General features: G+C 46.2%; 1 protein-coding gene across 5 annotated transcripts in view; it reads left to right on the forward strand.

Moving 5' to 3' along the window:
- LOC143020348 (uncharacterized) overlaps positions 1-17,376 on the forward strand; it is a 273,138-nt gene that overhangs the window by 83,622 nt on the left and 172,140 nt on the right. The gene's annotated exons all lie outside the window — the stretch shown is intronic.

Genomic DNA, 17,376 nt, shown 5'->3' on the forward strand with positions numbered 1-17,376 from the left:
ACTTAAAGTAATTTGCCCATGCGAATTTTTCAGTGTGAATCGAACCCCGAAAAAGTCTTATGGGCGACATATATAACAAACTTTATAAAGGACTCATCAAGTCTGACCCTCCCCTCCCCCCCCCCTTTTTAGACACCTTAGTCACGAGGAATGGGAATAGGCTTGCCTTTACTGTTTTCAGAAGAAAACACCCATTCAGGAAATTACCTTCACTTCTTTAGTCATCATCCAGATCACATTAAAAAAAATGTAGCTTCGGGTCTTTTTCTCCGAGCCTTCGGGATTTGTAGCCCCCAATTTTTAAAACAAGAATTAATCGCCATTAGGTCCCAATTAACACAATTAGCTTACCCTCAGTGGTTCCCGGATAAATTCCTCAGCCAAGCCAGAACTAGTGTTTTCAATCCCCCGTCCACTAAGCCAAAAGAGAGACAAAATCCCCTTGTCATTCCCTTTTCAGATTCCATTAGTCATTCGTCCAAATTTCTTCCCAAAGGTAAGGTAAATTTGATTCATAGTTACCCGAGTACTATTAATAAAAAAGTTGTCAACGTTCACCAGAGGTTGAGAGAATATATACCAGATTGTAATCTTTCATACATAGGTCAGGCGGGGAGAGACCTAAGGATAAGATTGAACGAATACGAAAGGTCCATCAAGTATGGTCAAGAAAGTTCAGCTGTGTTTCAACACGTGAATAAATTCAATCACCGGATGGACTGGGAAAAATCCGATCTTATTTATAAATCTGGCCCTGGGTTCAGAAGGAAAATAGTAGAATCCACTTTAATTGAATATCTGCCCACGATGAATTATTCCAAAGGTCATTGGACCCCAGACATAACAGGATTATTCATCACCAAACAAATTGTTTGAAGTTTCCTCCCCTTCCCCCTGACCCGACCTCATGTCATCCTCAGGTCACACGAAGGTGGGAGTACCGGTAGTGATATTTATTCCTTTCCTATTCCCCTTGCCTTTGTAAGAGGTTGCTATAGACAGCATCTTCCTTCCACTTTGTACTACTGAAGAGGATTGCAGTTAGCAGTCGAAATATATAGTTTCGCTTACTCAACTCTTTCGTTCGACTGTGGTGTTGTGATTTACAAATGTTACTACATTTCTCACCAGTGATATATGTATATATGTATATATATATATATATATATATATATATATATATATACATATATATATATATATATATATATATTATGGGAATGGTGGAGGGGGAAACACGGGTCTTTATCTGATTATCGTGTTTATTCCTGACCGGTTTCGCTTACATTAGCTTCTTCAACACTCCTCTTATGAAGCTATTGTAAGCGAAACCGGTCAGGAATAAACTCGATAATCAGATAAAGAACCGTGTTTCCCCCTCCACCTTTCCCATAATTTGTCCCAATGTCTCATTATATATATATATATATATATAAATATATATAAATATATATGTATATATATATATATATATATATATATATCTATATATATATGGTGACCCCAAGTTTCCTTTATGTGAAGTTGAGTTAGGTCAGGTGAGATGCACGAGAACAACATAGGCCGGTGTCACACTGCGGCGGCGCCGGATGCGACCAGATTATTTGCAAGTTTGATTAACTTAATAAAATCACCTGGCGACAGCCAAAATTTTATATAACGACCACTATTTCCCCCATGGTTAAAGTACTATCACAACCTTTCGAGTCTAACGACTCATTATAAGGGAGACTTTGCTATAATAACAGCCAACAACCAGAAGCCGCAACGGCGGCACCGGACAGTGTGACACTGGCTATAGCAAATCACGGAAACTCGAATGAACACCAAGTTACTATGAGAATAGGCCGGTCTGAGGTGAAACTTCCCGTGGGGGAGTCGAATAGAGTACAGTTGAGAAAGGGAAACAGACGCAAGCTTTCTGGTGGCTGGGTGGCTGCCAGGGAAAGGCGCAAGTCGTGCGTTCTCCGACCCGATGAGAAGGGCGCAGGTGGAGAGGATGCCAGCTGGCGAAGGAGATCCGGTGACGACTCCTCGCAGATGGGGACGGAACACAGATGGGAACGCTCACTCGACGGTCGACTTTGAGTCGAATACAAATGCCACGACAGAAATCGGCATGCGTTGGAAGAAATAGATTTTAAAAGTTCTCTCTTTTTTTTTTTTTTTCCTTTGGTGCTTGTCACGATAGTATTCCTCACGATATGATCCGGACCGACTTCCTTCAGGTGCGGCCACCCCAGGCGTTTTCCGTAGGTCATGCAACCCCGCCCAAGCCCGTGGTAAAATGCTTAAAATGCTCCTCCCAAAATGTCAGCCAACATGACGTCACTTTGAACTCTGAAGTTGTGTGTGAGTTCGCGTTCGTAAAAGTGTTATCATATTAGGGCATTTTCCCTCCCACATCCTACCTCCAACCTCCAATTGAATAGCTAGTATATGCCTTCGCTTGCAGAAATCTAGACTTCTTTAGGGACATTTCGACAGACTGTCTAATATTCGTATAGGTTTACAATATCTTAGTTCATCATTCAGCTTTGCTATGTGTGACGGAATGACAATTTGATATTTGGAGTTTTGAAAAAATAAGATAGTGTAACCACACATCACGTAACTGCAGAAGACGTAGTCTCATTTTCATCCAATCCCTATATTAGGCGAGCCCTCCGACAAATTGTGTACGTTTAAGACAGATTGAACATTTTTAAAAGCTCTGTTCAGGGATTCGAACCCTGACCTTTGCGTGCATAATCACAAAGTCAAAACTAGTGACTGAGCTACGTGCGATGGTTCAAAAGAACTGTACAAGTCCCCGATCACACATCACGTAACTGCAGAAGACGTAGTCTCATTTTCATCTAATCCCTATATTAGGTGAGCACAGGTCAGGGTTCGAATCCCTTGGCAGAGCTTTTAAAAATGTTCAATCTGTCTTAAACGTACACAATTTGTCGGAGGGCTCGCCTAATATAGGGATTGGATGAAAATGAGACTACGTCTTCTGCAGTTACTAATGTGTGGTCGGGAACTTGTACAGTCCTTCTGAACCATCACACATAACTCTGTCGCTAGCGTCTTGACTTTGTGATTATGCACGCACAGGTCAGGGTTCGAATCCTTTGGTAGAGCTTCTAAAAATGTTTAATCTGTCTTAAACATATATATATATATATATATATATATATATAATATATATATATATATATATATATATATATATATATATATGACCATTTTTAGAAGCTCCGCCGTGGGATACGAACCCTGACCCGTGCGTCGAATATCACGAGGTCAAGACGTTAGCAACTATGCTACGCGGTGATGGAAGCTCCGCCGTGGGATACGAACCCTGACCCGTGCTAACGTCTTGACCTCGTGATATTCGACGCACGGGTCAGGGTTCGTTATCCCACGGCGGAGCTTCTAAAAATGTTCAATCTGTCATAAGAAACATACACATATATATATATATATATATATTATATGCAAAGTAGACCACTTTGCATAAGTGAACACACGTATCCGTGTTCTTATTAGCATATATATATGCAAGGAAACACTGACATGATAAAATCGTTCATGTATTACATCTTCAAACAAACTGTATCACACAAGCATGGCGACGTGGCCTCCCTCGGGAAAGAGGTACGGTAACCAACTACTAAGTATTTCAGCGGCTTTGACCCATCGTTTTTCGCTCATATTTCCGAAATAATCATTCACATCAGCATGGTATATTAGCACAGCCTAATTCACACCCTGCCATAATTTTTTACGTTATAGTGCATTTAGTGCATATAGTGCGTTATAGTGTATTTAATTACGGTGTTTACTCTTGATATTAAGTGTGTCGTAGCCGACAGCCGTGAAGTAAATCGAACAAGTGAATTTGGGATACACGAGGTAGTTTGTGATGACGTCACGACTTCACCTGTTCGATTTACTTCACGGGTGTCGGCTACGACACACTTAATATCAAGAGTAAACGCCGTAATTAAATACACTTGTGAATGCACTATAACGTCAAAAATTATGGCAGGGTGTGAATTAGGCTGTGCTAATATATACTGATGTGAATAGTTATTTCGGAAATATGAGCGAAAAACGATGGGTCAAAGCCGCTGAAATACTTAGTAGGTATAGAGTACAGTCCTCCCGCAGTTGAAAGAATGCCATTAGCTCCTATTGCTCTCAAAGGACTGAGGTGATGAAACTTTTGTGTTTACCTTACCGTTGCCATGGAGATAGCTTCCGCGTCAGCACAACGGGGTGCAGGTAGGTAGATAGGCATTAGACTGAAAAATACAGACATTTTTTTTTTCTTCTTCTTTTTTTCAATGTGAAATGGCACATTTTCAATTTCGTTACGTTTGTTGATATTAATATTTATTTTCGAATTAAGGGAGTTTGATGCAGATCGTCTTTCGAGGATTGGGAAAGGTCAGTGCAGCATTCGACGATGCCAGAAGAGCTCGGGAGACGTTGGTTGGTCAGGAGGGGGATGCAGGCGGAAGCGTTCAAATCCGACACGAGATGTCTTCCTGTAATGTATCTCTCTCCGCATACTCATACTCGCTAAGCAATATCGTGTTACATAACTCTTTACAGTTAATGATAGCGGTTGTGGTGGTAATGGTATAGTAATGGTGACCGTGACTTTGTGATGGTTTGCACCAGTATATGCCTCGCACTTCACGTGTGATGGTAATGGTGTAAATGTGAAGTGCAGTAGCCGCCGGGCTCATTGTTGTTCGTAGAATGCAAAACAATCTCTTGTCTCAAACGCATGCGGTAAAATGGAAGAGAGAACTTTGGACCAGCAGAAGCCAGTTTCGCTACTATGAGTTGAGTAGGATTGAGTGTGTGTGTAAGTGTGTGTAGCAAACGCTTCTCTCTTCCTCCCTCGGCGTGTCTATTTCCGCTGCGGCCAATTTTTCTTGTTTGTATTAAGTGCAGCAGCAGTCGAGTAGAGAGCGCAAAAATAGACGGATTTTTGTGAACCGAGGCTGGATCGACGAGTGTGTGTGTGTGTGTGTGTGTGTGTGTGTGTGTGTGTGTGTATTCACTTGGTCTTTGGATCACGTGTTGGACTCGTGATCGACAGCTATTTCCCTCCTGGAAGAGAGCTCAGAGCTCGTAGGTCCGATCTATGGGTAATGCTATGACCTTGCACACACACACACACCCAACTCCCCGCCCACGAGAGTTGGAGTAACACCCCTCAGCGCTGCGATACTGATATTATTTCAGCCCCGGGCGAGGGTCGAACCCGGACCTCCGTAGTGGCAGGCCAGAGCTCTAACCACAGCGCCATGTGTGTGTGTGTGTGTGTGTGTGTGTGTGTGTGTGTGTACGTGCGTGTACGTGCGTGTGTGTGTACGTGCGTGTATGCCCGTGCGGTCAGGGATGGAAAAGAACACAGAGGGAGTTGCAAAGGCGCGCGTGAACTGGTTGCAGAGAAGACGAGGGGGTCCAGCAAATTTCTTTAGATAACGACTTTGCCGCACCCCTGTGGATTTTCCATTTATTGAGTCAATAAGAGGATGCAACGCTCAGCTAAACAAATATCACGAGCACATATTGTGGTCTGTGGTAGTGGCGTCTGACCCCGCCCGCCTCTTGAGAGCACTTGGCTCTTCGAGGAGATTCCTCTTCATCCTCAGGTGGCTGGCGGCTACCACGGGCGCCTTCCATCCCTCATTTCGCCGAGGACATGGTCACGCAGAAATCAGTCCTCGACTCCGCTTTCTCTTGAATAAAAAGAAGTAATCGGTGCCGATGTTCCTGGGGATCATTTTCTTTTTGACTTGTGGTGACACTGAAACAAACTTGCCGGAAGAAACTGTCGGAACGAGCCCCTGGCTTTCGAGTGGGACGATCGGCTCCTTCGCGGAATTGGAAGAAGAGGAGGAGGAGGAGGAGGTGGTATAGACTTGAGACCTTCCCGCGGCAGCTCCCTCACCACGGGGCCATACTTGGATGTTTTTATTAAGGCGCCAAATGCCAGACGACTCTGTTTGCCCCCCCCCCTTAGTATGAGGTATGAACTAGGTATATTTTATGTATATAGTCAGTATGTAAAGGACAATGGTGGCTTCCCTGCGGACCAGTCACTCCACCGAAAAAGGAATGATGATCTCGTTTAATTTCTGTTCTTTTCCTTTCTGCTGCCGTTCTCTGGTATCTTTGACTTTTCTTCGGATCAATATAGTCGCAATTTCACGGATGCCAACCCTTCCTGGTACCTTTGACTTTTCTTCGGATCAATATAGTTCCCAAGGGTAGAAGCGCTAGTTATCGGGGACGAAGCTCGAAGGTGGGATCTGGACAAAACTGTCTCACTCACCAATTTCACGAATGCCAACCCCCTCCCCCCCCTCCACACTGACCTCAACCTCTTCATCATTCCTGCCTTCCTCTATCCCCACCTTCTCCTCCTGTCCTCTCGTCCTTATTTCCCTCCTCCTCCTCTTGACCCTCCTCCTTCCATTCCTCTTCTTCATCCTCTTGATCATCCTCTTTTTCCTTTGTTCTCCTTTCGGTTATTATCTCTTACTCCTCATCCTCGTCCTCGGTTGATTGATGGCGCATGCTATCACATTGTATGTCGTCGTCGTCGTCCAGCCTCGCAGGCTTGGTCGATCCGTCGGTCGGTCGAAGCGATTATGCCACGGTGCCTCTCGGCAGTGGAGTCGGGTAGGAGTAAACTCCCCGCCAGAAAGTGTTGTGCTTCTTCGAATCTCCGTCAGCGAGTGCTGTTGCGAGCCAATAGACGTGTGTGACAAGGTGAGGTTTGGTAGTAATCTCTCTCTCTCTCACTCTCTCTCTCTCTCTCTCTCTCTCTCTCTCTCTCTCGTTCTCTCTCTCTCGTTCTCTCTCTCTCGTTCTCTCTCTCGTCGGAATCTCCCTGTGGCACCTCTGTCGCTACGAAACCACGGCACCACTAACCACTACCATTGTCACCATAGGCACCATCAACCACCATTACCTTTACAATATTTCACCACCTACGTCACCATCACGCCCATCATCACCGCCTATCCGCCGTCACCACCACCTCTACGTCCACTACCACCTACATCACTTACCGCCACCTCTTCCACCACCACCACATATGCATAAATTTTTCTAACATTGGAATGACAAACTTAGATCATAGACACTAAATGTATACCGCGTTACCCCATACGCGGCATCGAGGCAGAGAGAGGGAGTGGGAGAGTGAGGGAGGGAGGGAGGGAGGGTGAGAAGAAAGGAAGGAGATATCCCAGCCGTAATGTAATGTATATATGCAGGATCGGGTTCTCATAGCTGCTGTCGTCGCGGGTGAGTCATCGCCGAGGCACGGACGGGACGGGACGGGACGGGAAGGGATGGCCACCGTGGGATGGTCCGCATCGACTGTTTGGCAGTGGGATTGCCGTGTCCGTCCATATTCGTGTTGCAGCCAGGCGTTTTTATTCGTCGTCAACCGAGGGGTCAGTGCAGACTGGTAAATACGGCCATGTTGGTGTGTTGTGAATCTCCCCTGCTACCACTCCTAAGAATAGTAAGTTATCATAGGCATTCCCTCGCCAGTCATCCCTGCGGCGTGACGCCACACGTGACAGCTTCGTCACGTCACGCTCTACTCCAGCAGGAAGATCGTGATAACTGTAAAGGAGGAGGAGGAGGTGGAGGAAGAAGAAGAGGAAGTGGGGGGAGGCGAGATGGACGGCCGGACGTACATGAGTGATCGGCCGATCCCCCATTCTGTGAAGGAAGAAAGAATGCGGTGATCTCTTCCCTTGACCGCGGATGTTTTGCGTTCTTTGTGCGCGTGTGTGTTCGACAAAGTTATCAGATATATCATTTGAACAGACCAAGAGGAAATAACAGTGTGTAGGGCTGCATTCGAACGAGGTGGTGAAGGGAACACCTCCCGACCAGTGTGTGTGTGTGTGTGTGTGTTATATTATATAATATATATATATATATATATATATATATATATATATGTATATATATATATATATATATATATATATATATATATATATATATATATATGTATATATATATATGTTGGATCACGTGGTTTTGTTATATTTTTGCATATATATATATAATATATATATATATATATAATATATATATATATATATAATATATATATATATATAATATCTACTATAATAAAGTAGTAGACTCTGTTCACGAACTCCTAGGGTTTTGGAGATAGACACCCCCCATAACCATATATATTCTAATACCCTATCACTCCAGGTACTTTAATAACTATATTTCATTTTTTTTTTTTTTTTTTTTTGGGGGGGGGTTAGGGTTAAGGGTTAAAGTTAGGTGGGGTATGGTTAGGTTAGGGATTACTCACGAACTCCTAGGTTTTTACATATAGACCCCTATAACCATATATATTCTGAAACCTTATAACCCAAGGTACTTGGATAACTATCTTTCATTTATCTGTCTGTCTGTTCATGAACTAGAGTTTTGGAGATAGACCCCATTACCATATATATTCTGATACTCTATCACTCCAGGTACATGGGTAACAGTATTTCATTTTAAAATATTTTGGTTAGGGTTAAGGGTTAAAGTTAGGTGGGGGTATGGTTAGGTATTATTCACGAACTCCTAGGTTTTTGCAGATAGACCCCTATAACCATATATATTCTGAAACCTTATAACCTAAGGTTGGATAACTATCTTTCATTTGTATCTACTATGATAAAGTAGTATACTCTGTTTGTTCACGAACTCTCCCCCTAAACCATATATATTCAACATAACCCAGGCTACTTGGATAAGTATATTTTATTTCTAAATCGCGTCTCCCTCCTCAAATTGATTTTTTTTTATCTTTTTTAACATTCTATTTTTGTTATCTTTTCCATTGAGTTATATTGATACGTGTAACTTCTCTCCACCAATTCTGTCAAAATTAAAATGATCATCATTTGCCCGTAGCAACGCGCGTTTAATTTGGCTAGTATATACATATTCATATACATATCCACCCGAGCCCCTAAGTAAGGCAAAGGCACAAAAATGATGCATACAGAGGAGGAGGAGGAGGAGGATGGCTGAAGGCGAACTTTCCTTACGACAGTGGCTTACCGTATAATTGTTGTTGCGAGGCGGTTCTGGGTGAATGGATGTGTTATTAGTCAGAGGGACGAGGGATGGGGGTCATCGCCAAGAGGAGGCCAATCGAGACCTCTACGTAGTGTTTCCTCGACCCTGCCCATTTCGGCTCTCCCTCCCTCTCCCTCCCTGTCCCTCTTTCAGCGTGTTAGCTACTTCTGGATCTTGCTGTCAAGGCTGGCTTCCCTTGGACGCTTGTAGGCGCGGGCGTGAAAGGGACCAGACGAGGAACAAAGCTATCTCTTGCTTGGCAGATTCCAGGAAGAGTCCGCCTGGGGCAGACGGTGACGGCGGCGAGGCGCAGTGGTACAACAGTGCCTGCATTGCCACGCGCCTTCTCAGGATTAGCGGGGTGGTGGCTTGCACGCACGCACACACGCACCAGGTGTTACGGGACAGGTGGAAGTAATGCTGCTGGAGGTCTGAAAGCTGACAACAAGAATTGGGTTGGAATTATTATGGTACTTCACACGTCGCGGTGTGGCTCTGAGATGAGTTTCTCTCTCTCTCTCTCTCTCTCTCTCTCTCTCTCTCTCTCTCTCTCTCTCTCTCTCTCTCTCTCTCCCCCTAATAATTTTTCCCGCTCCCTCTCTCTCACCTTTGCAGCAGTGGTCTGCGTGTCACTTGTTAGTTTCTTACCTTTATTCTATTTGCTAATAGGCGGCTTAGCCGTGGGTAGAAGTTGGACTGATGAAGCAACAACCGCATATGAATTGACTCATAACTAGCAGTCACCCACGTAGGCTCAGTGACTCGAACCGAAATTCCATATATGGTCACAAAGGTACCAACACGTAGGTAGTGCCATAGAGTGCCGCCATAGTCGGCGGGGCTCAGGTTCACCATTTTAATACATGCTCCTATCCTAAGCTAAACGATCTCGCCTGCCGACAAACAGACACAGACTGACAGAACCTAGGTTAAATGACGAGAGGATGACGCCGGAAAGGAAACTAAAACGACGTGACGTCATGAGAACGGGCGATAGTAGTCCGACGACATGACGTAACCATTCGTTATGGCATCTCTTGCGCGACTCGCCGTGAGGTGTCGTTTTTTTTTTTTTTCTTTCTTTCTTTCTTCTTCTTCTCCTCCTGAAGTCAACTTACCTGTTCTTGTTGGGACGTTAGTCATAAAATCCACGAAGTGCAACACCGTACTTAAGGAGGCTGGTATTCCTTCTAGGAAGTCCCCTCCCCCATTGTGAATATAGCAGCGTGTGTTTGTGTGTGCGTGTGTCTGTTGGTGTGCCATTTGGCTTGACGGTAGGCATCTGCACAGAGTAGTATTACACAGGATGTACTCGGGTTCCTGTGTCAACTCGGGGTCACAAGATTGTGTACACGTGGTGTCGAACTTCTGTGATCGTAGTTGTAGTGTGTTCACCTCGACTTGACAGAGATTTATCTGAGAAAACCAGAATTCATGTTTACTACCGGAACGGTGACGATGATCGTCAGACAAGTAACGGAAACCGGGGGGTGGGAGGTTGGGGTTGGACGAGGCGTTTGAGGGTGTCGTCGCTTCCTCAGTTGTTTGACATCAAGTGTGACTTCGCGGCTTTTGGAGTTCAAAAAGTCCCACCCCACCCCGTCTGCTCCAGACCTCATTCTCCCCTCCAGTTGTTGTTCACGATTCACAGCTATTACTTTTTTTTAGGTTTTTAAATCACCTACACCTATAAAAAGTAATCCGTTTGGGAGTGGAAGTTTAATATGGGTTCGAATCACCGTCATTGATGAGACGCTGGGTGGGGGGGGGGGACTGATATGACGTCATACCGCTAAAACGAAGAAGCAGTTTTCGGAGCAATAAATGTGTGTCCAGTGTAACGTTGCGAGACAACAGAACACAAAAAGAACAGAAGTAATGGAAGCCCACAAAAAAGAAGAAATGGAGCACGTTATTCTCGTAATTGGCAACGACTTCACGGAAGAAAATTTTAAAATACTTGGATGAAAGCCAAGGGCCCAGGGTCTCTCCGAAGTATGGCAACCCTCTCGACTTAATGGAATTATTTGGCAATAAAGTTGTCTTCTTATCCAGCAGTTGACTTATTGGTGTTGCATTGATCCTATACAAGTAATACCCCCCCCTTCACCCACAGCTGAACGTAACCGAAACTCGACAGCAATAAATGTGTTGCTGTATTGACTTGTAGAAGGTGCAGGGCTTTGAGTAAAATATAAGGCTACATAACCTCAAAACACTGAGGAGGAAATGAACTGCAGTGCCAAACACAAAACTTGGACAGACATCCCTTCCTCTTCGTTACTGTATACGTTTTCTCTTCTCTTCCCCCCATCTCTCTCTCTCTCTTTCGCTCTCGCACACACACACCCACGCACGCCCACTCGTGGCTCAGTGATAGAGTTCCTGGCTGTTACTACGGCGGTCCGGGTTCGAATCCCGCCCTGGGCTGAAATAATTTCAGTATCACTGCGGTGCGGGTTGTTACTCCAACTCTCATGGGCGGGGAGTTGTGTGTGTGTGTGCGTGTAAGGTCATAGCATTATCCATAGATCGGTCATATATAAGCTCTGAGCTCTCTTACGGGGCGGGGGGGGGATACCTGTTGATCAAGAGTCCAACACGTGATCCAAGGCCATGGTGAAATACACACGCTCACACACACACACACACACACACACACACACACACACACACAGGAATCCTTTAATGGTGTTGCACGTCACTGAGAATATTCACAATGGAAAAAAAGTGGTGACCGACTGCCGCTGCGCGCCCTCGATGGTGGTGGTGATGGTGATGATACAATTGTGAAGCGTGGCCGAGCACCAAAGACAGCCTTGCTGGCGTGCAGTCCAACGTACAGAAGACACGAAACTTGGTTACGCGAGTGATTTCGCCAGTGCAAAAAGAGAGGAGAGATAGGCAAGAATGACCTCAGCCCGTCAAAATGAAGCGTTTTCAGGGTTGTTAAATGCCTCGAGATGGACAAAATATCCTGGCGACAGCAAGACTGAAAGTATAATGTGACACCCGGCACGGAAGGGGCTGGAGAGCGCAATGCGGCACTTTGGCGACAGAGGAAGCGCTGGCACTGGCACAAGTGCCGCGTGATGCACGACAGCACTACATAGCCTGGAACCTGCTGCAGTAGCAGCAGGAGACAACATGCGGACCGACTTGATGAGACCTCGTGGAAAGCTGCACCATGCTACATCTTCTAAGAGAAGCGCGCGCGCGCACACACACAGACACACACACACACACACACACACACACACACACACACACACACACACACACACACACACGCACACACACTGAACCTCGCAAGTCGTAAACTCTTCGAAAGGGAAGCACGTCACATGACATCATGAGCACAAGAAGCCCCAAGAAAACTCGTATTCCACATAAAGCAACTGAATGGCCCTAACTACTCTGCGAAGCGCTGGGGAGAACTGATTGGGAGATTGCGAAGATACTACGGCCAGCCCAAAGACTGGGCAGACACAATTTCTCGAAAAATGGAAGTTGGTGTACACCCTCCCAAGCATCATGGAACACACAGGCTCATCAGAAGGCAGCACAGATGTGTACTTTATTGACCACGTCTTACACAATACGTTACAGGTGATATACAGGTGTATGTACGAAGTCATAAACAATTCAACAAACAACATTTGTCTCCCATTCCACGACCTCTCCCATCCACATTGCTTGGGAACGCAGTAGTGACCGGGTATAATATTAATCATATTTTATATGGTTTTGCAAGCTAATCTACATCTGGAGATAGACTTTGTTAGAGGCAGCCTTGAGTGTGACGTTGAGTTGGAATAACTTGTGCAGTGGAATGATCCGCCGTCCGCTCTGCAGCTAGATCCAAAAGCAGCAGCAGCAACAGTCATGAATCGGGCGACGATCGTTGGTTGCTTGGCGAGACGAACCCAAGATAACGGCGACAGAACGGGAGGGAGCGGTTATGGCGTCGACAGGAAGACAGCGTCTTCAAAGGACGCCGCCCTCCTGGCGCTGAAACAATTGGTTGTTTTAAAAGAAGATTAGATAGCTTTGTGGATAAGGATGACAGGTGTCAAGGGACATGGAACTGCTCAGTGTAGGCTTTCTGGGCTCTTGCAGTCTCCTCAGTTCTTATGTTCATATGAGAAATGACAACCCAGCTTCAGGAGCATGGGGGAGGAGGATTCGTTCGCGACAACCAGCGCTTCTATCCTTGGGGGCGGGGGAGGTTGAATAGTATCGTGCCGAAGAGGTGGATTCATAGAAGTAGCAAAGGAAGGATTTAGTGAGAGCAGCATAAAGATGGGATCGTAAAAGTTAAGTGGTCGGCATCCCTCTTGAGTAAAGATTAGTCTCCAGTCACTAAAGGAGGGGAGAGGGTGGGTGTAGCAGCCTTTTATTTATTTATTTATTTTTTGGAGTGAAGTATCACTTCCACGGGCTTTGTTTGATCCCGTGCATTGGGGATAGCAGCAGTGGTCGACCCCTTGGAAAGCCTTCCATGAGTTGAACAAAATCGTTCAGCGTTTTCTATTATTGAAATGTGTACAATGAACACTAACCTCACTACCACCGAGAGGTAAGGGTTGCCACGGAGGTTAAAGTCGTTGCAACCCTGCAACCGCAGTCTCTTCTCGACCACCGAGGAAAGGGTCGCTGTGTTACACTCAAGTGTATGTTACTTTGGACTAGGTGACGTAGGGAGAGAATGAAGCTCGGATTGGCTTATGCTCTTTATTCTGGTGAAAGGTCTACACGCACGTGTTGTCCGGCCCGAGTCCGAAGGAATACTCTGACCTGAACCTCACACGACTTAAATATCCCTCACGAATACCGAAAAGTAGCATCCTTCTGGCTAGGACAGAATTGCTGGGCATAGCCCGGATTTGTGCTTATGGTCGCATACTGATGCCTTTCTCATAGGCTTAATATGGACGCAGCCCAAACATAAATGCTGTAAGGCTGAAGACCAGTACTTACATAATAAACCAGTGGCTGTTCACCCACATCCCGCGACAATACTAACATGTCAGATAACGTTCCTGTGTGGGACTCTGTCCACCACAACTGCATCTCCGTCGTCGCGGTAAAAGGGGCCTGACGACTATGGCACTCGCACTAAGGCCGCGTGGTCCACGACCCTTGGCATGCCTGGTGGTACTTCCGTCCCCCCTTCCTCCCCACCCTCCTTTTCTTCTTCTTTTTCTTCAAATTTCTTGCTCTTACCCTTTTTCTTCTTGTCCTATTTCTTCTTCCGGTTGTTGCCAAGCTCCCTCGTGGTCATATCCTCATCACTCGCGCCGACAAGGTGTCAAAGGCCCGCCGGGCCGTAGCCGCCAGCGCGGACAGTGAACCACTTCCGCCTGACCCCCCACCCTACCCCACCCCACACACACTTTCAGCATTTCATATTTTGTTCTGGCTGCCGCCGGACTATTTCATTCATCTCCGCGGCAGTCCTCCCACATGAGGAAAGTAGCCCCCCCCCTATACACACATTACTGTGACGACCTTTACAAATTTCGTTCTGGTTAATGCCTGGAAGGTTGAACTCCATGGAGAAGGGGCGTGTGGAAAAGGGGTGGGGGGGTGAACTAGGACTCGCTGGTCGGAAATTAATTTACTCGCGTGTCTGACCCACCTTATCCCGGCAGAATAAAAGAGTAACACGATTACTTAAAAAAAAAATCGCACATGTGATCTTGGGAGTGTGAGGAGCGTACGCCAGAAGACACTTAGCTACAGAAGCTAGGTCCTCTCGCTCGAGCACTCACCAGTATCTTCTGTTTGGGGGCCGATTCCGAACGCGCCACAATTATGCCCCCCCCCCCCCTGTTGCCACCGAGATTCGTCCGAGGCGTTCCAGCCCGCGATGGCCAGCTCAAAACTTGAACTAAGAATGTGAAAATCGGCACTGGTTTGGAAGGAAAAGGTCCACTTTTTCCCGTGATAGTAGATGTTGTCACTCGTGTGTGTAATTACGAGATTGTCGCCCCTCGGTCGTGTCCAGCTGCCGGGCGAACCCGGAACTAGGCTCAAGAGAAATGACGCCCCGCAGTTAACACCCATGATCTGGAGGCACGCGTGTTGCTCTTGTCCTTCCCCAAGAAGCTCGGTGAAGTTGTTGGTGATTATCCTTCAACGGGCACGGGGACGTGGATGACCAGGCCTCTGGACGCGCGGAACGTCAGCATCCCACAGATTGCACATTGCAGTCGCCGAAAATGGAAGAATGGAGAGAGCACCATAGGTGGCTTTAGCCCGGAGAACGAACGCTCTTCGCCGTCGTCGTCGTCGTCAAGTACTGACGTCGAAAGGTTTAGAGAAAGAAGAGTGTAATACACGGACGGAGAGAGACTGTGATAGTTGTGTAGCTGTTGGGGAGGTTAGAGGAGGAGAAGGAATCCAACAGCCCTCTACCCACTCCCCACCCCCACGCCTTCCTCCCGACGGATGCGGGGATGGGAGGAGACCTCCGGTTTGTTTGGCAGTGACGAAGGAGGTAACGGGACCTCCCTGCAGGACGCTCCCTACCCCCCCCCCTCCCATCCCCCGCCTTCCTCCCTTGGCGTGGCGTCAAGGACTCGACACCCTCACGCTCCCAGGCGTAGAGCGGGTGCGTCCTTACGGTTCGTGTTGGGTTCCGCTAGAGCGTAGAAGTAGGAAGCTCGTGCATGCTTGCTTGATGAAACATCTCCCGACTCGCCTTTAATATGTTGACTGTATTTCTCGCCCGGATTGAAACGCACTCAGTACCAGGAGTGTTGTCTAAATGCGTCCCCTCGGCTGAATAAGATAGTCTGTCTTTAGTCTGAAAACGTAGTGCCTTTGAAATATGTCGAAGGGGCCGAATGCAGGTACGTTTGATCTTTCCCGTCGATGTTTTATGGAAACGGGGTGATCATAAATTTTTCGGCATGTTGCTCACCGTAGATGCATTTTACATGTCGCACGTCTAACACGTTCCTTGCATGTTTTTATACAACTTTACTCAAATACGTGCCAACCACTTTGACTTAGTTTTTGTAAAGTCATAAGATGAACGAAAGATGTGTATTAGTTTTTGTAAAGTCATAAGATGAACGAAAGATGTGTACCGTGTTTCTGCACTTGCAAGCGATTTGACGTCACGGTAAAGTGGGCGGAGCTTCATCGGTCTCACGACTTCCGCCAGCTGCTATTTGACCCCTCTTCTCGCCCGCTTATCTCGAGTTCACATCTCTGCCGGCGTTCCCTCCCTTCCTCCGCGGAAGAGGCGGCACTAAGGAGAAAAAAAAGAAGAAATGTGCGGATTGGTTTGACCCCTGACCCCTTCTTCAGGTTGGATTGTAATTCACGATATTTAGTTCTCGGGTAAACTGTGAACGAAGCCAAGTTTTTCGATGGGCGTGGCGTAATTCAGCAGTTGTTGGGACCGCGTGGTGTCACTCGTAAGCATCAAACCAGGCCAGGTGAAAGAGAGACCTATATTTAAATGCTTTTAAGAAATCATTCGCGCAACAAATAATGGGTATTAAAAGCGTACATTTTATGCAGGCAGCTTTAGGGACTTTGGTAATGATGTCCATGCGGACCAGAGTTGCACAATATTCTTTTATAATTGGGAACTAACCGATCTCTGAAAATGAATGTTGATCACATTGAACTTGTACATACCCCCTCGGGATGAGGCCTGTCGTCGTGTTTTGCTATCAGGAAAACGTTCCTCAATTCCAGCAGTAGGAGCAGGTGCCATGACTCCCCCCCCCACCCCGCGCAGTAGCCCCCCACCGCGTCGTTGGTGTGTGCCCCGGTATGCTGATGACGTGCAAGCTCCGGGCAGAATGGGTTAATTCCAGTTGATTAATCGTTGATTGATCTCGTTGATTCCATTTTCCTCCTGGCTAATTTGATTCTCTATCTGGGCAGTTGTATGTGGATAACTAGTATTGTACCAGTGTGTTGTGTACCAATGTACCATATTTTTTATTGTACCAGTGTAACATATAATATTACTATATCTTGTTTGATGTCCGTTTATGCAATACTATCTGTATGGCAGCATTAATAAGTCCATATTCTCACCTGACGGTTTAATTTCCTCAGCAGCCGACCGGTTGACATTTTTATGACTTTAATTACTCAACTAGAATGAACCTTCTATTACAGTCCTGACTTTTCTTCAACCCCTCACAAGAACCCCCAGATCTTAAACCTCCATAATTCTACTCTACACTGCACATCTATCTGCCTGTGAATGTA

This window comes from Oratosquilla oratoria, chromosome 3 (genome assembly GCF_046742065.1).
Source record: "Oratosquilla oratoria isolate Oo_2021 chromosome 3, ASM4674206v1, whole genome shotgun sequence".
NCBI lineage: Eukaryota > Metazoa > Arthropoda > Malacostraca > Stomatopoda > Squillidae > Oratosquilla > Oratosquilla oratoria.